This window comes from Syngnathoides biaculeatus, chromosome 7 (genome assembly GCF_019802595.1).
Source record: "Syngnathoides biaculeatus isolate LvHL_M chromosome 7, ASM1980259v1, whole genome shotgun sequence".
Lineage (NCBI taxonomy): Eukaryota > Metazoa > Chordata > Actinopteri > Syngnathiformes > Syngnathidae > Syngnathoides > Syngnathoides biaculeatus.
In genome coordinates this window covers 28,961,363-28,984,995 of record NC_084646.1, presented here as the reverse complement: position 1 = coordinate 28,984,995, position 23,633 = coordinate 28,961,363, and the positions used below count along the sequence as shown (strand labels likewise).

The following is a 23,633-nucleotide window of genomic DNA, read 5'->3' as shown; positions in this document are numbered from 1 at the left end:
AAAATCCGCAGAGCGCAGGTGACGGGGCAGCCGGGCAGATGGGGTGCCATGTTGCGACGTGGGAACCGGCGCAAACCCTTTTGTGGCCTCCAGCAGGGAGGACCGTTGCCTGGCTGCGGACCAGGGCGCTGTAGCGTCTGGGATGAATTCGCCGGGGACCCGCAGTGGCTGGCCGTAGACGAGTTCGGCGGATGAGGACAACAGGTCCTCCTTGGGGCCGCACCTGAGGCCAAGCATGACCCACGGGAGCTTATCCAACCAGTTGTCGTCCGTCAAGCTGGCACGCAGGGCTGCTTTCATGGAGCGGTGGAACCGCTCGCAAAGACCGTTCGTCTGGCGGTAGTGCGGTGCAGCTTGACCCCCAAACTCTCAGCGACTGCGTTCCAGAGTTCAGAGGTAAACTGAGGGCCACGATCTGAGGAAAGGTCGCACGGGGTCCCGAAGCGCGCAACCCATGTGCCGATGAACGCCCGGGCCACGTCTGACGACGTTGTTGAGGAGAGGGGAACGGCTTTGGGCCAGCGGGTCGTCCTGTCCACCATGGTGAGCAAGTAGGTGAAACCGTGCGAGGGGGGAAGTGGACCTACCAAGTCGACGTTGACGTGGTCAAACCTCCTCTCAGGGACAGCGAAGGGCTCCAAGGGGGCTTTTGTGTGGCGATGCACCTTAGCCCGCTGACAGGCCACACACGAGTCGACCCAGGCCTGCACATCTTTCTTGAGACCGCGCTACACGAACTTCTGAGCCACAAGCCTCACGGACGGCTTCCTTCCGGGGTGGTAGAGGTTGTGGACCGCCTCGAAAACAGCTTGCCGCCAGTTTGCCGGGACCAGCGGCCGAGGCTGGTCAGCCGAGAGGTCGCACAGCAACCTGACGCCCGAGTCACCAACCGCGACTTCCTCCAAGCGCAAACCCGTGTCAGAAGTCTTGAGGGGCCTGCACCCCATGGTCCGAGGCCTGGTCTGCGCTCATGCGGGAGTAGTCGAGACCCAGATGCACAGTGCCGACGATCGCCCTGGAGAGGCAGTCCGCGACCACATTGGATTTGCCGGCGATGTGTTGGATGTCCGTAGTGTACTCCGAGATGAACGACAGTTGGTGTTGCTGGCGGGCGGATCACGGCTCGGCCACCTTGGACATGGCGAAAGTGAGGGGTTTATGGTCCACATATGCCGTGAACTCACGGCCTTCCAATAGGGAGCGGAAGTGGCGAATCGCCAGCCAGAGGCCGAGGAGCTCTCTATCGAACGTGCTGTATTTGCGCTCCCTGGGGACCAGCTAACGGCTGAAAAAGGCAAGCAGTTGCCAGGCGCCAGCGACCCACTGTTCGAATACGGCTCCAACGGCGTAGTCTGATGCATCGGTAGTGAGAGCGACAGGGGCCCCGTGGGTCAGGTGGGCCAGCATAGCGGCACGACTCAGCGCGGCCTTCGTAGCCTCGAAGGCTTCCATCCTCTCGGCCATCCATTCAATGTCCCGGTTGGGGGCCTTGTCTTTAAGAGCCTCATAGAGCGGGCGCATGATGTGGGCCGCCCGGCGGATGAACCGGTGGTAGAAAGTCACCATCCCCAGGAACTCCTGGAGGCCCCGAGCCGAGCGAGGTCGGGGAAAAGCGGAGACGCCCTCCACCTTTGGGGGCGGCGCCGTTCTTGTCTATGAGGTGCCCGAGGAACTGGATAGAGGGCACCCCGAAAACACAGTTCGCCGGGTTGATGATCAGGCCATGCTGCTCAAGTCTTGTGAAGAGGTCGCGGAGGTGCATCAGATGTTCATCCTCCAAGGAGCTGGCGACGAGGATGTCATCCAAATAGACGAACACAAATGGCAAGCCCCTGAGCACAGAATCCATTAAACGCTGGAAAGATTGTGCTACGTTTTTAAGACCAAACGGCATCCTCAGAAACTCGAACAGTCCAAACGCAGTGATTACAGCTGTCTTGGGAACGTCTGAGGGGTGCACGGGAACCTGGTGATACCCGCGCACCAGGTCGACCTTGGAGAACAGGATTTTTCCCGCCAGGTGGGCTGAGAAGTCCTGAATGTGTGGAACAGGGTAGCGGTCGGGCGTAGTGGCGTCGTTAAGGTGGCGGTAGTCACCACACGGTCGCCACCCTCCACTCGGTTTAGGGACGATGTGTAGTGGCGAGGCCCACGGGCTATCCGAGCAGCGGACGATGCCCAGGCGCGCCATGTTGGCAAACTCAGACTTAGCGACTGCTAGCTTCTCGGGGTCAAGGCGTCGGGCCCTCGCATGAATCGGGGGGCCCTTGGTCTCAATGTGGTGCTCGACCCCATGTTTGGTCGTGGCAGAGGAGAAAGTGGGACGTGTCAAGCCAGGGAACTCACCAAGGAGGAGTTGGTACTTGGTGCCGTCCGAGAGCGAACTGGAGAGACCGCCATAAGTCACCTCATTGCGGACGCAGGCGACCGTGGAAAAAGTCAGTGCATCCACCAGACGGCCCCTCTTAACATCCACCAGCAGCCCGTGGGCACAAAAAAAAAATAGCACCGAGGAGAGGGAATGAGACATCGGCAGTGACAGAGTCCCATGTGAAGCGCTGACTCCCGAAACACAAGTCCACAGTCCTCATGCCATAAGAGCGGATAGGGGAGCCATTAGCAGACAGTAGGGGTGGCCCATGAGTCCCGCCAGCGGCGTCCTCTGCAGTGGCTGTCAGGACGCTCCACTGGGCGCCGGTGTCGCAAAGGAATTTGCGCCCGTAAAGGTTGTCTTTGACGAACAGCAGCCGGCTCTTCGTGCCCACGCTCACGGCCGCTGCGAAGCATGGGCTTTGGTGTTTCCCGACGCGTCGTAGTTGCAAGGGGCGCGGAACCTCTTCGCTTTCGCACTGAAACGGGCATTGAAGTAGCACAAGCCTGTGCCAGCTTGGCCGTCGGTGGCAATGGGGCCCCTGCTGGATGCCACCCCCGCGCCCGGAGGCGAGTAACTGCGAGTCGCGGCTAGCGTCTCAGGGGAGAAGTGCTGGGTTGCCAGGAAGAAACGGTCGGCCTCCTCGGCCAGGGCCCGAGGCTCAGTGACAGTACTGTTAGCGAGCGCCGTCTGAAGATGCGGTGGCATATGTCTGAGAAACAGTTCCATGAAAATGAAATTGGGCTCTTCCGTGCCTAGCAGGTTTAGAATCATTTCCATGAGTTCAGAAGGTTTGCTGTCCCCCAGTCCATTAATAGCCAACAGACGTCGGGCACGCTCCGGCCGTGAAAGCTCAAAAACCTTGAGAAGGTGAGCCTTGATCCCAGCATACTTATCTCGGGCCGGGGGAGAGGTGATGAAGTTCACTGCTCTGGCCGCCGTTGAGCTCCCAAGTGCTGAGACAACGTGGTAGTAACGCGTGGAATCATTTGAGATCCCGCGGAGGGCGAACTGAGCCTCCGTCTGTGTGAACCACGCTGCCGCGGACGTCTCCCAAAACTCCGGCAATTTGAGGATGGCGGTTGCCATGTTCGTTTCAGTCTCGAAAACACCGGGACTGACGTCGGGGCCACCAGTGTAGTGCCGGAGAAAAGGAGTAGTAGGCGGAGTGTCGGACACAGGAACAGAACTTGCTTTATTGTTCGACATATTGTTCGAACCCCGCACCCCAACTCGAGGTCCTGCGGGTGAATTATGTAAACACCACAATGTATGATTTCTTTTATTATTTATTCGTGGGATACAGCTGCAAATAAGTATTTGAACACCTGTCTGTCAGCTAGAATTCGGACCTGCAAAGACCTGTTAGCCCGCCTTTAAAAGGTCCACCTCCACTCCACGTATCATCCTGAATCAGATCTACCTGTGTGAAGGTTGTTAGCTGAATAAAGACACCTGTCCACCCCATACAATCAAACTCAAACTTTTAACATGGCCAAGACCAAAGAGCTGTCCAAAGACACCAGAGACAAAATTGTACAACTCCACACACCTGGAAAGGGCTACGGAGAAATTTCCAAGCAGCTTGGTGAAAAAAGGTCCACTGTTGGAGCAATCATTAGAAAATGGAAGAAGCTAAACATGACGATCAAGATCAATTGGGGTGGAGCCCCATGCAAGATATCACCTCGTGGGGTCTCAGTGATCTTTAGAAAGGTTAGGAATCACCCCAGTACTACATGACAGGATATGGTCAATGACCTGAAAAGAGCTGGGACGTCATGGGTCGAAATCATGAATGCCACGGAAGGTTCCCGTGCTTAAACCAGCACATGTCAGGCCCTGTCTTAAGTTTGCCAATGACCATTTGGATGATACAGAGGAGTCATGGGAGAGTGTGTTGTGGTCAGATGGGACCAAAATGAAACCTTTTGGTCATAATTCCACCAACCGTGTTTAGAGGAAGACGAATGATAAGTTCCATCCCAAGAACTCCATCCCTACTGTGAAGCATGTAGGTGGTAGCATCATGCTTTGGGGGTGTTTTTCTGCACATAGAACCGGATGACTGGACTGTATTTAAGGAGAGGATGACCGCAGCCATGTATTGTGAGATGTTGGGGAAGAACCTCTTTCCCTCAGTCAGAGCATTGAAGATGGGTCATGGGTGGGTCTTTCAACATGGCAATGACCTTAAGCACACAGCCAGGAAAACCTAGGGGTGGCTCCGTAAGAAGCATATCAAGGTTCTGGCGTGGCCTGGCCAGTCTCCAGACCTAAATCCAATAGAAAATCTTTTGAGGGAGCTGAAACTCCATGTTTCTCAGTCACAGCCCAAAATCCTCTCCGATCTAGAGAAGATCTGTGTGGAGGAGTGGGCCAAAATCCCTCTTGCAGTGTGTGCAAACCTTTAAACCGCTCAAATACAAGCTTCTTTATGATTAGGACTCAGAGTTTCTGTCGTTGTGAAGAATGAAGGGTTCGTTTGTGGTGAAAATGTAGTGGTCTAAAGTAAATCATTGACACAGTTAAAGAGCTCCTGTACTACGTGTTTCATAGACTGAAGTCTAACATTAATTAAAAGGGGTTTTAAAGTAGTATTCTAAGTGTTCCACTGTCCTTCTCAAGTTGGTAAGTTAATTAAGGGTTTCCTTATGTGTGATGTGGTAAGGTGGTATAATTTGATTGGGGAAAACAAAATTAATAATTTGAAGTGGAAGAAAAGTGGTCAGGGCAGATAAGATTCCAGCAAAATGTAAGTGACAGAAAGTTCTCTCATCATGATGTCTGGGTGTGGGGCTGGGGCTACTGCTCTTGCAAATGCTCCCTTTAATCTCGGGAAAGACTTGAACCACATAACGAAGCACAGTGCAACTGGGTAACATATTGTTTGTGAAAGTTTTCAGGAGGGAGTGGTTCAAGGACTGCAATGTCCATATTAGGTAGCTTGCTTGGGACAGAAGTCCAGGTTGAAGAGTCACCAACCAGGTCCTATCAATCCGACTATGTCATAGTGCCAGATAAAGAAGCCACACAAGAACTTGGACCTAAAAGGGATGGCCCTGGACCACGTCAGGTCACCGAGGAGGAGGAGAGAGAAGCACTAGATGGTCTTCAGCCACAGAGTGCAGGACCGACTGAGAGCAACGTTGCCTCTGCTCACCCTGTTGACCCTGCATGGTCAGGGTGCTGCCAGCGATGGCACAGCCTTTGATAGAGGGAGAAAAAGGTCCAGTAGCATCAACCTGCAACGTGCCCCTGTGGAACTCCGACAGGAACCTGCAGAGCACAGAGAGACCCGAGTCTGCAAGAGGAGTAATGACACAGTCAGTGGTCCAGTAACCCCAACTGAACACAACAAATTTTAGGAACCTCACTTTAACTGTCATGTTTGTGTCCATGACATAATCATATAATGTAAATTATATAAAAATGATATATAATAAAATATAAATATAAAAATGATATTTACTTGCTGTTCAATACCCTGAGAAGATTTGAGGTTAAAGGTGATTGTCCACTTTTTATGCAACAAATTCAAAATATGTATTGGGGACAAAAAACATGTTCATGTATAAGACAGAGGTGAAAGAATACAGGAGACTTCAACAAGTGGTTGAATCTCGATTACAAAACTTATATAATTGACCTGATAGAAGACAAAAATCAAAAATGGAAATCCTATAAAGGACAAACAGATAAACCACGTGTAACATCCACCAACGATAGAAAACAACAGGGCTCCATCAAAATTGAATGACAAAAGGACAACAACCGATTTGACCATTCAGTGGAAAATTATATGGCATCCCACCAAATAATTGTTATAACAGTGAGGAAATGGATGGGAGATATTTTCCTGGCCCAAATTCTCCCTGAAAATTGGTAAAAAGAATAACTTTAATAAAATGGCAAACTAAATTGAAAGCTTTTGGTTTTGACTCCTTGGCAATACAAAGTGATGTCCTTTGGGCAAATAGACATATGTAGTATCAGCTTTATTTAATGACTTAATTGTAAAAGGGAAAAGTACCCGTCAGACTCTCAGGTCTTAATGACTACAGGCATTTTGCTGGACCTGATATTCCTCTCTGCTTCCTTCTGTTCTGCCCAGGGCACCTACACTGTGGGGTGGGTGCAGGAGTGGAGGTCAGAGATTGTGCTGGCCTGCTGAGCAGACAACAGTCACTTTGCACTTCTGCAATCGGTAGTTTTATGTAAAAAAACCAACGTTTTGCAAATGTCAAGCAGAAATACTTTGGATTTGGTGCACAACTGGGTGTAAATGCGCGATGGAGACAAACAGACACACTCAGTTCCTGGACAAAAAAAAAAAAAAAAAAAAACAATAACCCCATTGTATATGGAGAGAGGAGCCGCTGCGCGTGCATGTAGTGCCATCTTGGTCATAACAGACTGAGGAACATTTTTTTCAGAAAGCCATCCATACCCTGACCTCTCATTTTTTCTCTAGCCGTTCTATTAATGTGAAGGCACGCTGAATTATTGTGCAATACATTTTATGCATTCCATTTTGCACATCCATCCACCCATCTATCCATTTTCTTGGCTTCTTATCCTAACAAGGGTTGAGAAAGAGCTGGAGCCTGTCCCAGCTGTCATTGAGCAGGAGGCAGGTTAAACCCTGAACTGGTTGCCAGCCAATCGCAGGGCACATAGAGACAAACAGCCGCCCTCAAAATCACACCTCGGGCAATTTAGCGTATCCAATTAATGTTACATGTTTTTATGATGTGGGAGGAAACCACAGTGCCCAGAGAAAACCCACGCAGGCATGGGTAGAACATGCAAACTCCACACAGGGAGGGCTCGGATTGAACCCGAGTCCTCAGAACTCTGAGGCCAACGCTTTACAGCTACTCCATCGCGCCACCCATTTTTTATTCATTTTTCATCCTTTTTTTTATTTATTTTCTCCTTGGTTTTATGTTTGTACTGAACAAGGACAAGTTCTCCTATCTCAGGGTACATGAGAATAAATGGCATTTAATTCAATATTTGGACATGGACATACAACATAGCTTCCTTGGTAAAGAAGGAAGAATAGTAATTTTATTTCAAGAGAATGGTCAAGAAGAGCAAACTGTTAGAACAACTGCTGATGTCATTCTATTGTGCAATTTAGAGTGCCTTCACCCATGTTATCCTTGTAAAGGGTCTAGAGAGAGGAGTTAAGACTGCACATAAAAATTCACACACAAATCCACACCTAGTTTCGCTTGAAGAAATTTTTGTCTGTAAGACCTGAAACATCCTAACATTCATTCCACCATGTACAGTACATCCATTGCTTGAAGAGTGGTCCTCAGCCAAATGGTACTGATCTATAAACGCTTACAACACAAAAAACTATAACAGTATCTGTACCAAAAAGTCATGTCTGGACTAAAATATACTTTAGCGAAATAGCATGTGGGATGATATAGAGTACAATCATGTGCATTACATTCACACATTTTGTAAATAACATTTGCTACCTTTATTACAATCTGTAAACAATCCATATTTGCATGCACACAATGTGCTTGTTCATTTGTTTACATACAACAGCTAGCAAGAGGCGTACTTTACCTTATTGTATAGGGTACATGAGGCAATATCTATTTTAAAGTAGAACTAGGGATATTTATTAAGATTAGTGTTCTGAAAATGTGGGTTTTATCATGTATTTGATCATCCAGCAGGAATATTTGAGTATTAAAAAGAGTACAATATTCTTTCATTCATTTTCTATTCTCATTAGACCATAGCCTATTTCAAAGAGCTGAAATATTTGTCAACCAGCTCAGTATACGTCTCTCATCATTTAAGAGCAGTATCGCTACGAACACAATTTTTAGCATTTAGCAATTTTCAGGGTGTGACGTTTTCATGCAGATACATATTCTTTATTCTGGTTAATACAAATTCACAGATATATTTTTGCTAAAAGGTTTGCCACTAATTTTTGCTGACTGAATTTTAAGTGGTCAGGAGAACAAGTAATGAAGAAGCAAAGAATGGAGGAAGGTGAAGGTAAGCAGTGTGAGAGGAACAGTCTATCCACAGGGGCTCCTGTTAATTGCCTCGCTCATGAGTTTGTGGAACATTTTAGTTGGCTCTGGATAAGGATCTAACTCTGCCGCCCCAGGAGTGTTGGCATCTTGGTTCACCAGACAACAGCGCCGTATGATATGGATCCCCCCAGCCCTCTCACAAGTCACCGTCGCTTTTCTTCCCTGGAGGTTTGCCCCATCATAAGTAGCTAAACCATGATGCCAAAAAGTAAACTCCACACAGGCGAGGCCAGATTTGAGCCCGGATTCTCAGAACTATGAGGAAGACATACTTACCAGATGAACACTGTGGCATGACTTAGCACCTAAAAGAAATAATTTGTGAATTCTCACTTGTTCCATCTATTTCAAGTCAAAACTAGCTTTAAAGAATCAAAACTTGTCAAAGATGAGTTCATTTTGACTTGATGAATTTTAGTTTTATTTGAATTTTGACTGGAAATATGACAAATATTCCCAGTAAGCATTTGAGTTTTTGCAGTGTGGCCTTCGAGAACAATTGCAGACTCTCACTCTGTTTAACATGGCATCAATGTATTAAATTCACTTTTGTAATTTTAAATGCTATTTGCCCATGCATCAGAATCTCATTTGTCTGGTTGTACCACCAGAGACTTGCTGTTGGACAAATGTGTAGGCAACTTAAAAAAAAAAAATCTGCTCAGGAAAAATAAATATCAGTCATGGCTCTGATTTTGACAACAGTTTAAGGGAAGTCAAACTCATTACCAGAGATTTAAAGTTAAAAGAAAAACTTTATGACCCATCATCCTCATTAAATATTTAGTTTAACAAGAACATAAATAGTTTCATTTGATCTGAAGACCCTATACTCACCTCACGCAATACTTTCTGCCAGTTTGACAATAAATAGCTGCTCTCCGCTAGCTAATTGTTAACGCTGTGATGATGCCCTCTGACTTTGCTCATTTCCATCCAGATGTCAGCATTGATTAATCACCTCAGTGCAAGCCCTTTGCCTGGTTCTGCATCTGTGAAGACCAGACATGCCGGTGGACTTTGAAAAAAGACTATTTCCACTTGCAGACACAAAGCTGAGAAATAGTAAGTGTGGGTATTAAACGATTGACATAAAATGGAAGTCTAACTTGAATTAGTCCTTTTATTTCCTCAATTTTATTGATTTTTCCGTCACATGTCATGTTGTAATAAACATTTATCTTTTTCTGATCAAAAGCAAATTGTAAAACAAATAACTTTCTTATATTCGGAAATTGCCTTGATTGTGTTTTCTTGACAGGTCACTGAAAAACTCATGGATCAAATTTACTGATGAAATAGTATACAAATAGTAGATGGTTAATCTGTGCAAAATGCCAGTCAAAATTATTTGTTTCTAAAATTGTCTTCTGTATTATTATGATGACTGCATCATATTGATCCCCAGGGTCCAAGTTGCTGAGGTGGTAAAAAAAAAAAAAAGCTCTCCTTTGTATTCAACTCAGGGATGGATGAGATCTGTCTGCAGTTCCTAAAGGCTCTAGATTTTGCGTTGCCATCTAGTTTGACTTGTTTGGTGAAAAGCTAGACTTTTTGGCTTAGGCATCTGGTTAGGGTGCCTCCTTGGTGAGCTCTTTGGGGTGTACCTGTAAGATTTAGGACACGTAAATAAAAAGTAATAAGCTATATGTGTCACTACGTGTAAGAACGGGTCACCAACCTTTTAAGACAGAGCTACTTTTTGGGTACTGATGAATGTGAAAGTCTACCAATTTGATACCTGCTTCTGAAATAATCCATTAATGCAATAGTTTTCTCTTGCGCAACATTAATCTTATTTTTCTTTCGGTTTGTCCCGTGAGGGGTCACCACAGCGTGTCATCTTTTTCCATCTAAGCCTATCTCGTGCATCCTCCTCTCTAAACACCCACTGTCCTCATGTCCTCCCTCACAACATTCATCAACCTTTTCTTTGGTCTTCCTCTCGCTCTTTGCCTTGCAGCACCATCCTCAGCACCCTTCTCCCAATATACTCACTCTCTCGGCTCTGAACATGTCCAAACCATCGAAGTCTGCTCTCTCTAACCTTGTCTCTAAAACATCCAACTTTGGCTGTCCCTCTAATGAGTTCTTTTCTAATCCTATCCAACCTGTTCACACCAAGCGAGAACCTCAGCATCTACTTTTCTGCAACCTCCAGTTGTGCTTCCTGTTGTTTCTTCAAAGCCACCGTCTGTAATCCGTACATCATTGCCGGCCTCACCAATGTTTTATAAACTTTGCCCTTCATCCAAGCGGATAGTCTTCTGTCACATAGAAGACCAGACAGCTCCCTCCGACTGCGACTGTTCCATCCTGCTTGGACACGTTTCTTCACTTCCCTACCACACTGACCATTGCTCTGTATTGTTGACCACAAGTATTTAAAGTCATCCACCCTCGCTATCTCTTCTCCCTGGAGCTTCACTTTCCTCCCTCCGCCCCTCTCATTCACACACATATATTCTGTTTTACTTCGGCTAATCTTCATTCCTCTCCTTTCCAGCGCGTACCTCCATCTTTCTAATTGTTCCTCTGTCTGTTCCCTGCTCTCACTGCAGATAACAATATTGTCTGCGAACATCATGGTCCACGGGGATTCCAGTCTATCCTCGTCTGTCAGCCTATCCATTACTACCACAAACAGGAAGGGGCTCAGCGTGGAACCTTGATGCAGACCCACCTCCACCTAAAATTCTTCTGACACACCTATGGCACAAGTCACCGCTGTTCTGCTGCCCTCATACATGTAATGTGCTATTCTAACATATTTCTCCACCAGACGAGACATTCGGATACAGTACCACAGTTCCTCTTTTGGTACTCTGTCATAGGCTTTCTCTCGGTCTACAAAGATACAATTCCCTGATGCAGTCCCACCTCCGCCTTAAATTCTTCTGTCACACCTAAGGCACACCTCACCATTGTTCTGCTGCCATCATACATGTCCTGTACTATTTTAACATACTTCTCTGCCACACCAGACTTGCGGATGCAGTACCACAGTTCCACTCTTGGTACTCTGTCATAGGCTTTTTCTAGATCCACAAAGACACAATGTAAATCCTTCTGACCTTCTCTGTACTTTTCCACTCGCATCCTCAAGGCTAATAATGTATCTCTGGTACTCTTTCTAGGCATGAAACCATATTGTTGCTTGCAGATACTTATTTCAGTCCTGAGTGTAGCATCCACTACCCTTTCTCATAACTTCATTGTGTGGCTCATCATCTTTATTCCTCTGTAGTTTCCACAGTTCTGAACATCGTCTTTGCTCTTAAAAATGGGGACTATCACACTTTTCCTCCATTCTTCTGGTATCTTCTCTCCCACAAGTATTCTATTGAATAAGTTGGTCAAAAACTCCACAACCACCTTACCAAATTGCTTCCATACATCCAGTGGTATGTCATCAGGAACAACAGTCTTTCCATTTTTCATCCTGTTCAGTGGCATTCTAACTTGCCCCTTACTAATCATTGCCATTTCCTAGTCGTTCACGGTTGTTTCTTCTACTCTACCTTCTCTCACATTTTCTTCATTCATTAACTTCTCAAAGTACTCTTTCCATCTACTTAGCGTACTACTGGCACCAGTCAAGATATTTCCATTGCTGTCCTTAATCACCTTTACTTGCTGCACATTTTTCCCATCTCTATCCCTTCGTCTGCCCAACCTGTAGAGCTCCTTTTCTCCTTCATTCGTATCCAACCTGGAGTACATGTCGTCATATGCCTCTTGTTTAGCCTCCGCCACCTCTACCTTTGCTCTGCGACACATCTCAATGTATTCCTTACGCCTCTCCTTAGTCCTCTCCGTGTCCCACTTCTTCTTCACTAATCTCTTACCTTGGATGACTTCTTGTATTTTGGGGTTCCACAGACAAGTCTCCTTCTCCCCTTTCCTACCAGAAGACACCCTGAGTACTCTCCTGCTTGTCTCTCTGAATATCTTGGCAGTAGTATTCCAGTCTTCTGGGAGCTCTTCCTGACCATCTATAGCCTGTCTCACCTCTTTTCAAAAGGTCACACAACATTCTTCCTTTCTCAACTTCCACCACCTGATTCTCTGCTCTACATTTGTCTTCTTAATCTTCCTACCCGCTACCAGAGTCATCCTACACACCACCATCTTATGTTGTCGAGCCACACTCTCCCCCACCACTACCTTAGAGTTGGTAACCTCCTTCAGTTTACATCGCCTGCACAAAATATAATCCACCTGCGTGCTTCTACCTCCGCTCTTATAGGTCACTCGATGTTCCTGTCTCTACTGGAATTAACTGTTCACTACTGCCAATTCCATCCTTTTTGGGAAGTCCACCACTATCTGCCCCTCAAAGTTCCTTTGCTGAGTGCCGTACTTACCCATCACTTCTTCATTGCCCCTGTTTCCTTCCTTCGTTGCTTCTAGAATTTCGAGGTCATAACCTACCGATGGGGCATAGCCGCTAACCACATTATACATAACACCTTCACTTTCAAGTTTCATCATCATCACTCAATCTGATACTCTTTTCACCTCCAAGACATTCTTAGCCAACTCTCTCTTTAAAATAACCCCTACTCCATTTCGCTTTCCATCTACTCCATGATAAAATAAACCCTGCACCTAAACATCTAGCCTTACTCCCCTTCCACTTGCTCTCTTTGATACACAATATATCAACCGTTCTCCTAATCATCATGTCAAGTAACTCCTGAGCTTTGCTTGTCATAGTCCCAACATTCAAAGTCCCTACACATAGCTGTATGGTCTGTGCATTTCTTTTCTTCTTCTGCCGACTCAGCCGCTTTCCTTCTCTTTTTTTTCTTTGACCTACATTATCTGAACTTCTAACCTGTGCATTACAGATTAACATTTCTGGGTGCGATGCATTAATGATCAATAAATTATCCATCCATCCATCCATCCATTTTCTTTTCTGCATATCCTCACAAGGTTCACGGGAGTACTTGAGCCAATCCCAGCACACAACAATCACATTCACAATCACACCTAGGGGTAATTTAGAGTGTCTAATTAATGCATGGTTTTGGGATGTGTGAGGAAACCGGAGTGCTAGGTTATTTTTGTAGTGTTGTCAGTTACAAATTTACACCAAAGCAAGTGTGTATCAAAAAAGATTAACAACAAAAAAGATGCAGCTGACTGGTAAGTGGTGCGCTTTTTCTTTTCGAATGGGGCCAAAAAAAAAAAAAAAAGAGAGAAACATCTCGCTGGCAGTAGTTTTTGAGAACACTGTGGGTTTATTATATGGCCCTTGGAGGGTACCTGGTACCTGCAGATCCCATGTTGGGGACCCCTGATCTCTATTAACATATGGACGCTCCAAACTGTGGACACATCTCTTACCCTGCCAGCTGATATTTACACATCATCTGATGTTCCCCGGGAGCAATGTAGAGGTCCAGTAAGACCATCTGCTCTTTACTAAATAGGATACAACTGACTCTCTCCTCACCCATTTTCAGTGAGAGATGAGGCAGCTCAGACTAAGAGCAAAGCAATGTGAAATGTGAAGTGATCATCATTCCTCTACACAAGTTTCCGATTGGTGACAACGTAACAGAAAAGTTACACAAATCTTACTTTCATTAAATTGCAGAATACACAGGCAAATCTAGATCCTATTAGATCTTTAAGATTACCGTGCTCCAATTGGCAGGCGACCAATTCAGGGTGTACTCTGTCTCCCATCCGAAGATAGTTGGGATAGGGTCCAGTACAGTGGCAACACTCATGAAGATAACGTTGAATGCATGAATGAATAAATGAATGAATGAATGAACGAACAAACGTTTGGAGTTAATACCTTTGCAGTTCGCATTTTAGTACTATTAACTAATTCTTTAATAATGATACAGCCATCCATTTGTTTTCCAAAATGCTTATCCTTAGCCTATCTTAACTGACATTCAGGCAGGATATACCCTGAACTGGTCACCAGACATTAGCAGGGCACATTCAGACAAGCAACCATTAACTCTCAGATTCATACGTGAGTGCAATTTAGATTCTTCATTTAACCTAACATGCCTATTTTAGGGACGTGAGAAGACATCAGAGTATTAGGAGAAAACTCATGCAGGCACGAGGAGAAGATCTAGAATCTACACAGGAGATGTCAGATTTGTAATTCGGACTGTGAGAAAGTCATCCAGCATGCCACCCTGATATCAACATACAGTAAAATGTCAATATAGAATAAAGTACTGAAAGACTGAAATCATGTCCTTTTCTGAGTTAAAAACTGGCATCAGACGACACAATAATTCACCGACTGTTTGAGCTTTTCACTCCGTACAATACATTGTCAGTAGATTTTTGTTGCGCTCTTTCTCTTCCACCTGAAGTTTCAGCCCAAATGGCAGAGGCTTTCGAGGTTTGTGGTACACAGCTAAAACACCAGAAGACAGTCTAAATCAAGGTAAACTGACATATACTCAAAGAAGGAAATATTGGATAACAATACCCTGCCATTGGTTTGAAAGTGAGTCTGTACAGTACATAAAAGAAGAAGCAAACACCTAACGGTGTCAAACTCTGTCGTACATGAGGCCAAAACTCAAAGCACACGAACAGAAAACAGGTGCTCAAACAGATATGTGCTACAAAAGATACACAGCATGTACAGCTTTAACACGTCATTGGCACTATTGAGTCACAGCACTAGAAGAAGTTTTTAAATTCTCAATTTTCAAACAAGAAATCAGAGATGTCTTATTTCCTCTTTTTTCTTTTTATAGCCATTAAGGCAAAAAAAAGAAAATAGACTAAATTCCCATTTGTTTTTTACATTCATCAAATCAAGAAAAGAAAAGTAGGTTTGTTTCCAGTTTTGTTTTGCCACAAAAAAAAAGGAAAAATGAATGTTTGCAAAGTACATGGACCTAACGTACCTACTGTAAATTGTAGCGATGAATATATTTTCCCAAACAACAAATGACCAGAACTTTTATTTTTTTTATGGGCTTTTAAGGGTACATGCTGTCTATGTATCATTGGTATGGAGACAAGTTCCTATCTACATGTATTGACCCAAGCAAAACGTAGTGAATTAAAGACTTTTTAAACATTGTTCCCGTCATATAGCTAGTGTGTCGATTGCGCATGAAGCTGATCTCCTCTGATCTTGGAAAGGACTGTAATAGTTCGGGGGCCAATACCACAAAAGGACAGGAAATATTAACCAGACAGAACCCAAGACATCCAAATCCTCTTTTAAATATGTGACCCCATGGGTTTTCAAGGATTAAGATGAATAACGTGGTGCAATTTTTTCAGGTTGAGAATCAGAATCATAATTGGCCAAGTACATTACATGCACACAAGGAATTTTTTTCAGGGAGTTGGTGCCCCCGAGTACAACGCACATGATGAGAATGAACAACAGTAAATTGACAGATTACTTTTTTTTTGCACATAAGAACTCGGAGTTGTGTATACAGCCAGGAAAACCAAGGAGTGGCTCCATAAGAAGCATATCAACATTCTGACGTGCCCTAGCCAGTCTCCAGACCTAAATCCAATAGAAAATCTTTGGAGGGAGCTGAAACTCTATGTTTCTCAGCGACATCTAGAGATGATCTGTGTGAAGGAGTGGGCCAAAATCCTTCCTGCAGTGTCTGCAAACCTCGTGAACAACTCCAGGACACATTTGACCTCTGTAATTGCAAACAAAGGCTATTTTACCAAATATTAACATTGTTTTTCTCAAGTGTTGAAATACTTATTTGCAGCTCTATCACACAAATAAATCATTAAAATATCACACATTGTGATTTCTGGATTTTTCTTTTTAGATTATTTCTCACAGTGGACATGCACTTATGATAAAAATTTCAGACTGCTCCATGATTTCAAAGTGGGAGAACTTGCAATATAGCAGGGTGTTCAAATACTTATTTTCTTCACTCTACAAGTGTATCCGTGTATTTTATGAAACACTGCAAGAGTACAATAAGTCTTTAAAAGCATTTAGAAAACGTTATGATGTTGCTAACAAAAGTACTTTTTACCATTAATGCAACTTCTTTGCTGATGGGTTTGTTTTGTGTTTCATACATCATTAAACTTCATGCAGCCTTTCAGACTTCCATCCATTATTCCTGAACGTAGGTTGGTCTCAATGTTTGTTTTAAATATGAGAAAGATTTTTCATATGCATAGGTTCTGTAGAACCAAACATTGTCAGTACAGCAATACGCACAATCCGCAGTTTGTGATTTGGGACAGGAAGTGAGTTCCAAGTTTTCACAATCAGCTGGTCTGCAGGTTTAATTTTTTTCATTTCTCCCAACTTGTGTCCACTCGCCAACAATGCTTGCCGATAGTAAAAAAAAAATTCCGGTGGTGGGTGGCACATAAGAACGCTGTCATTATAAACCACATTAATGGGCTGCGTAAGGACTATAACATTTATAATCATGAGTGTACCCCTTTAAGAGCAGAGGGGGGTGGTGCAAGGTAAACTAGGAAGAAGAGTGAATGGTAGTGGAGCAGGTCGTTGTTAGAGAAAGGTACATTTGCTGCCAAAATGTTCACGGTGTCACGCGGTCGACCCCACCCGTTGTATGCAGTATGTCATTATGAGGGGTCTGCGAGCCATAGGCAACCACCAAAAGAGCCAGGTATGGCTCATGAGCCATAAGTTCCTGACCTCTGGTTTATAGCATATGTTACGTGATAATTTTGAGTAATTACCCTTGGTCAATCCAGCAAAATATAACAAAGCACTTGTATTGCGTTTAAGACAATTTAATCACACACAATACAATACAATACAAGACATAACAATAACAAAATAGAGGTACAAAGACAGTTTAGCAGTGTGGAACACGAGCTCACTAGCCAAACGACGTATCGTCACTACTCAAACTCAAACAACTTGTCCGAAAGCAGCAATAATAAAAAAGCTCCATCCGTGTCCAACGACATAATCCTTCTCCGCCGTTAGCCGCCATTTCACCTGACGCAGAGCTGAGTCAGGCCAGGAGGCTGGCATGCCCGTGCTGGAAAGGAGCACTCCCCCCCACCAGCCACCGGTGTCTGGGCACCCCTGAAGTAATTACTTTGCCCAGCATAGGTCCTCTTGAGTACGCTACATACGCAAGACTCGTAAAAGAGTTAGGAAATCGAACAATTACAGGTCTATCATTTTGAATATTTCCTCAGGTTCCTCGTCCTTCTCGTCTAAGTATTGGGGAGTCTGTTGTTAGTTAGAAGTGATCCGCATATCATCTAAATATGGCTCGAAACGATAGAGTAATATGACACTTCACTTGCTTCTGAGAAGTTCTCTTCTTCAAGAAAGACCCTCAGTCTCAGAAGGGGCGTAAGAAAAATTTGAAAATATCTCTTGTTCATCTCCCATTACAGGTGGCACTGCATTTTTTCAATGGCGAGTGTGACATCTGCAAATGATGTTGCAGGCAATATGGCCGCCGCTGGGATTTCAAGGACACTTCCGCAACTTTGCACATTAATGACCCACTCTCCGCTTATTTTTTTTCATTTAGACATTGAAGTGAATGATATTATATTTAGTTTTCATAACAATATGTATTCCAAACTGTATATTTGGGCGTCAGTGGCACTTTAATAGTGTTTTCAGATTTTTTTTTTTTTTTTCAATATCCCCGGAAGGGTAAGATATGATTATGTGTGGCTTTCTGGAAAACAAATGTTTACGTTTAGACACCTCTGTGGTTGTCACTTTTTGTTCCAAACTGCACCCCTGGAATATGTATTTGGCCCTCACAGGAAAAAAAAGTTGGGGACCGTTGCATTAAAGGAACTAGTTATTTATGAGAACATTGACACATATTACATAGTTGAAGACTTATTGTACAAATGATGAGAGCAGAAACAAATAGTCAGTAATAATTTTAGGCTTGTTTTCTCATTAAATATTTGATTTTCAGACCAAGTTTGACCTCCCCTCATTTTGAACATGTCAGCTCATCACTTGCTTCGCCCATAAATTTTCCTCATTGAACTTCTATATACTGTATTCCGCTGTGAAATTTTTGCTTATGTATATTTATGTCTGGATGTTTTTGCAGACAAAAGAGTGAAAATAGTGATAGTGAAACATGTCAGAAAATTTGTTGTTTGAAAAATCGACTGTTGAAATGCCTCTTTGAGGAAACCAAGATAGCCACGTCAATCCATGTTAAATAATTCTTACAGATTCATTCAAACATACGTCAGCTTGTAGTGCTTGCATTACAAATGCCTCCAAGACATTTAAAAAACATTTCAATGGATGACAAAAGCATTTCTGAAGGGTGCATGGTAGAATTGTGTGACAGTCGCAGATTTTGAAGCACACACTTGGCTGTCACAAAAGGTCTCAAGGCCAAAAGCATTACATCGCTTAATGTCACAAAACCATGACAGACCATCCCCTAAATTTAGGGGAACATCTCTATTTATGTCCACTTTAACATTTGACAATAAAAGAACAATAATATTAATAAATCATGTACCATGAAATGAATCTTCCTCTCCATAGACCATCGTTTGAGAAAAAGGAAGACATCCATAAAGTGAACTGATAGGTGTAATATTTTCAGATCTTGAAGCTGCTGTGAGTAGAAATGGCCACTTAAATTTGTCTGTTGATTGGTGACAGAGTTGGAACGCTAAGCCAAGTATAGGTTTATAAATAAATAAATAAATTAAAAAAAAAAAAAATATATATATATATACACTATATAAATACTGTATATAATATATGTGTGGCATGGTGGCCCAGGTATAGAGCTCTGGCCTCACAGTTCTGAGGACTGTGGTTCAAATCCTGCCTGTATGGAATTTGCATGTTCTCCCCGTGCCGGTGTAGGTTTTCTTCGGGCGCTCAGGTTTCCTTTCACATCCTAGAAACATGCATTAATTGGAGACTCTAAATTGCCCCATAGGTGTGATTGTGAGTGCAACTGTTGTCTGTCTCCATGTGACGTGCAATTGGATGGCAAACAGTTCACGGTGTACCCCGTCTCCTGCTCGATGACAGTTGTGATACGCTCCAGGGATCCCGTTAGCCATGACCCTTGTGAGGATAAACTGTTCAGAAAATAGATGGATGGGTGGATAAATAAAAATACCCTTTCATCGTTGTGATTTCTGAACAACAGTAGTTGGCAATTATGGATCACTACCTATTTCAGATCAAATTTTGCTGATATCTTGTCTTTTGCTTCAACTGTGTGCAATTTATTTCCACAAATACTTTTTTTACTAGAAATCAGCTATTTGCTGTAACAGGTAGGAATACAAGCCCACGACTTACGAGAGGTCACACTTTGCCGATATTTTGCATTTTGGAGAAACCGGATTCAATTCATTGGCAAAAATATTCACTAGAAAATCAATTTAAAAAATGCCTTTTCTCATTCTGATTACTGTAGCAGCTGGCAATGTAAGGCCACAATTTACTTCAGGTCAAATTTTGCTGATATGTTGCATTTTGGAGAAAGTGGATGCAAATAATTGTTGGAAATACTTATTAAAATTCAATAACTGTCAGAAATATTTGCAAAAAATCAATGCAAACACTTTTTGTCACTCTGATTGCTGTAGTAGTTGGCAAGGCCAGTCCAACACATAGTTGAGGTCAAATTTTATGATATATACCTTGCATTTTGGTTCAACTGTGTGGAACTAATTATCAAAAGTTTTCACTAAAGGTTTTTGCGATGCTGACTACTTAACAGATTTGCCTCACAGTCCTGGGGACGAGGGTTCAAATACAGCCTCACTTGTGTGGAGTTTGCATGTTCTCCGTGTGCCTGGGTGTGTTTTTACCAGGTACTCTAGTTTCATCCCACATCCCAAAAATGTGCGTGCTAGGTTGATTGAAGACTCTAAATGCTCTAAAGGCGTGAATGTGAGTGCTTGTTTGTTTATATGTGCCCTGCAATAAGCATGCAATCAATTATGGGTGCAGTTAGATGGAAAAGTCTCTTCTGCGGCCCTCGTGAGGATAAGCGGCTCAGATAATGGATGGATGGATGGATGGATGAATCGATTAACCAAAAATCAATAAAATCACACTTTATTATTCTGATTGCTGTACTAGGTAGCAATGGGTCCCAATACTCACGACAAGTCCATTTTTGCTGAGTTTGGATTCGATTAAACTGTGTGCAGTTAATTGTGAGAAATGTCTCCTGTATTTCATCCATCTATTTTATGAGCTGCTTATCATCACAAAGGTTGCGGAAATCCTGGAGCCTATCCCAGTTATCATCAGGCAGGAGGTGGGGTAAACCCTGAACTGGTTGGCAGCCAATCACAGGGCACATAGACACATACAAAAGTCACACTCACAATCACGCCTAGGGGCAATTTCGATACTCCAATTAATGCATGTTTTAGGGACGTGCGTGTACCTGGAGAAACCCACGCAGGCACTGGGAGAACATGAAAACTCCACACAGGTGGTTCCGGGATTTGAACCCCGGTATTCAAAACTGCGAAGCCAACACTTTAACCAGTTACACTACTATGCAGCCATGCATGGAACCAGTGTTTACATTTGTTAAAATCAATCTGGATAAAACACTAAATTAAATAAATATTAAGTCCATCTTTTCTCATACACTTAGGATCAAAGATGGCAGCCCAAGAAGGATACTCAAAGAATTTGTAACTTTGAACTGGAGAGGGAACAGGAACTTTCTATCCTCAATAATAACAGATGTTTTTGGAGTGAAATCATAGATTTGTTGTAGTTACAAAAAATCCAAACAGTTTCAGCAATCATCCTCCACATTCCACAAGTGATATAGCCGAAAATGTAAAAGGCTTTGAGGCTGAGTACCAGCGTAAGAGGACTGTATCTTCATTCTTCTTTTCCTTTCAGCTTGTCCCGTTAGGGGTTGCCGCAGAGTGTCATCTTTTTCCATCTAAGCCTATCTCATGCAACTTCCTCTCTAAACACCCACTGTCCTCATATCCTCCCTCACAACATCCATCAACCTTTTCTTTGGTCTTTGTCTCGCTCTTTTGCCTGCCAACTCCATCCTCAGCACCCTTATACCAATATACTAAAATACCAATATACTCACTCTCTCGGCTCTGAACATGTCCAAACCATCGAAGTTTTCTCTCTCTAACCTTGTCTCTAAAACATCCAACTTTGGCTGTCCCTCTAATGAGTTATTTTCTAATCCTATCCAACCTGTTCACAACATCGAGAACCTCAGCATCTTCTTTTCTGCAACCTCCAGTTGTGCTTCCTGTTGTTTCTTCAAAGCCACCGTCTGTAATCTGTACATCATTGCCGGCCTCACCAATGTTTTATAAACTTTGCCCTTCATCCTAGCGGATACTCTTCGGTTACATAGAACAACAGACACCTCCCTCCAACTGCTCCATCCTGCTTGGACACGTTTCGTCACTTTCCTACCACACTCACCATTGCTCTGTATTGTTGACCCCAAGTATTTAAAGTCATCCACCCTCGCTATCTCTTCTCCCTGGAGCTTCACTTTCCTCCCTCCGCCCCTCTCATTCATGCACATATATTCTGTTTTACTTCAGCTAATCTTCATTCCTCTACTTTCCAGTGCGTACCTCCATCTTTCTAATAGTTCTTCCGCCTGTTCCCTCCTCTCACTGCAGATCACAATATCGTCTGCGAACACCATGGTCCAGGGGGATTCCAGTCTAACCTCATCTGTCAGCCTATCCATTACAACAGCAAAGAGGAAGGGGTTCAGAGTGGATCCCTGATGCAGTCCCACCTCCACCTAAAATTCTTCTGTCACACATACGGCAGATCTCACCACATTTCTGCTGCCCTCATACATGTCCTGTACTATTGTAACATATTTCTCTGCCACACCAGACTTGAACATGCAGGACCACAGTTCCACTCTTGGTACTCTGTCATTTCTCTAGGTCTACAAAGACACAATGTAGCTCCTTCTGACCTTCTCGGTACTTTTCCACGGGCATCCTCAAGGCAAATAATGCATCTGTGGTACTGTTTCAATGTGACAGGACTGTATGTCAGGCAAGTATCAACTTTCTCTTGCTCATTGGCCATCCACATTTGTAAAATTCAAATCGATGACAACCTGATAAATTAATTTTTCAATCTAATAATTAACAACATAATTTGGGGATGCTTGTGCTTGTCCATGTGACAGTGCAATGATATATGAGAGCAATATAGAGTATATATATATATATATATATATATATATATATATATATATATATATATATACAATACCAAATTGAACATTTTTTTTTTTTCGGAAAATCAAGGAAGCTGTCATTTTTTACATTTCCTGAAAAGATGTCATTTTGGATGTGAGGTCCTTCAATTTGACACCTATGGTGTATACAATTTCAGTTAATACTGCCACTTTATGATATTGTACATTCTTTTGTTCACAATAGCTATGCTTCAGTCATTTTTTTTCTTTTTATTATTATTCATTTCCTAAAAAAAGTTTTCATTTCGGAAGTGGGCAGATTCCACTCGGAAACATCAAAAATACAATTCATCAGGTCAAATGTCAGCACAAATCAGCAAAATGATACTTAATCTGAAGCCACTCAGGGAAAAATTTATTACCTTGTCAGAATTTGAAACAGTTTACCAAAAAACTGTAGAGAAAACAATTCAGCAGCTGTTACCATCAACAATCTGTATTGACTAATACCATCTGACTTTACTGCTAGCTGATTTGCAGCTGATTTGTAGCAAATAATCAATTACTCAGGTCTCTCTGGCGAGTATCCTCAAGCTCTTAATCTAGCTGCTGTTAAGCCTCTTAAAAAAAAGAAAAAAAAACAAGCATTGGACAATTCCATGTTGGCAAGTTCTAGATCAATCTCAAATCTCCCTTTCATAGCTAAGGTCTTGAGAAAGTTATTTTTAATCAACTCAGCAATTTCTTGAATTTAAATTTTCTTTTTGACAAATTGCAACGATTGGAACTGCTCAATCTCAAGAAATGGCTATGACCTATGGGGTCCCTCAAGGATCAGTTCTTGGACCACTCTGTACAGCCTGAATACGCTAAACTTGGGTCCAAAGGACACAGTTATATGGAGTAATCTCTACAGATGACTACAGTTCAATTGAGGTATTGTGCCACCGTCTAAAGCAAATCAATACCTGGATAAGCCAAAACATTCTTCAACTAAACCACAACAAAACT

At 43.3% G+C, this 23,633-nt stretch overlaps 1 long non-coding RNA gene across 3 annotated transcripts in view; it reads right to left on the bottom strand.

The window, feature by feature from the left end:
- LOC133503764 (uncharacterized) overlaps positions 1-23,633 on the bottom strand; it is a 65,520-nt gene that overhangs the window by 11,975 nt on the left and 29,912 nt on the right. Inside the window, exons 3-5 of one of the 3 annotated variants that reach the window (XR_009795831.1) lie at positions 9,286-9,440; positions 8,725-8,753; positions 7,665-8,636 (exon numbers count right to left, since the gene is read on the bottom strand). This is a non-coding gene — a long non-coding RNA (uncharacterized LOC133503764). Of the gene's footprint in view, positions 1-7,664; positions 8,754-9,285; positions 9,441-23,633 lie in introns of those variants that run through there. The other 2 variants (XR_009795830.1, XR_009795832.1) reach the window with 2 other exon arrangements.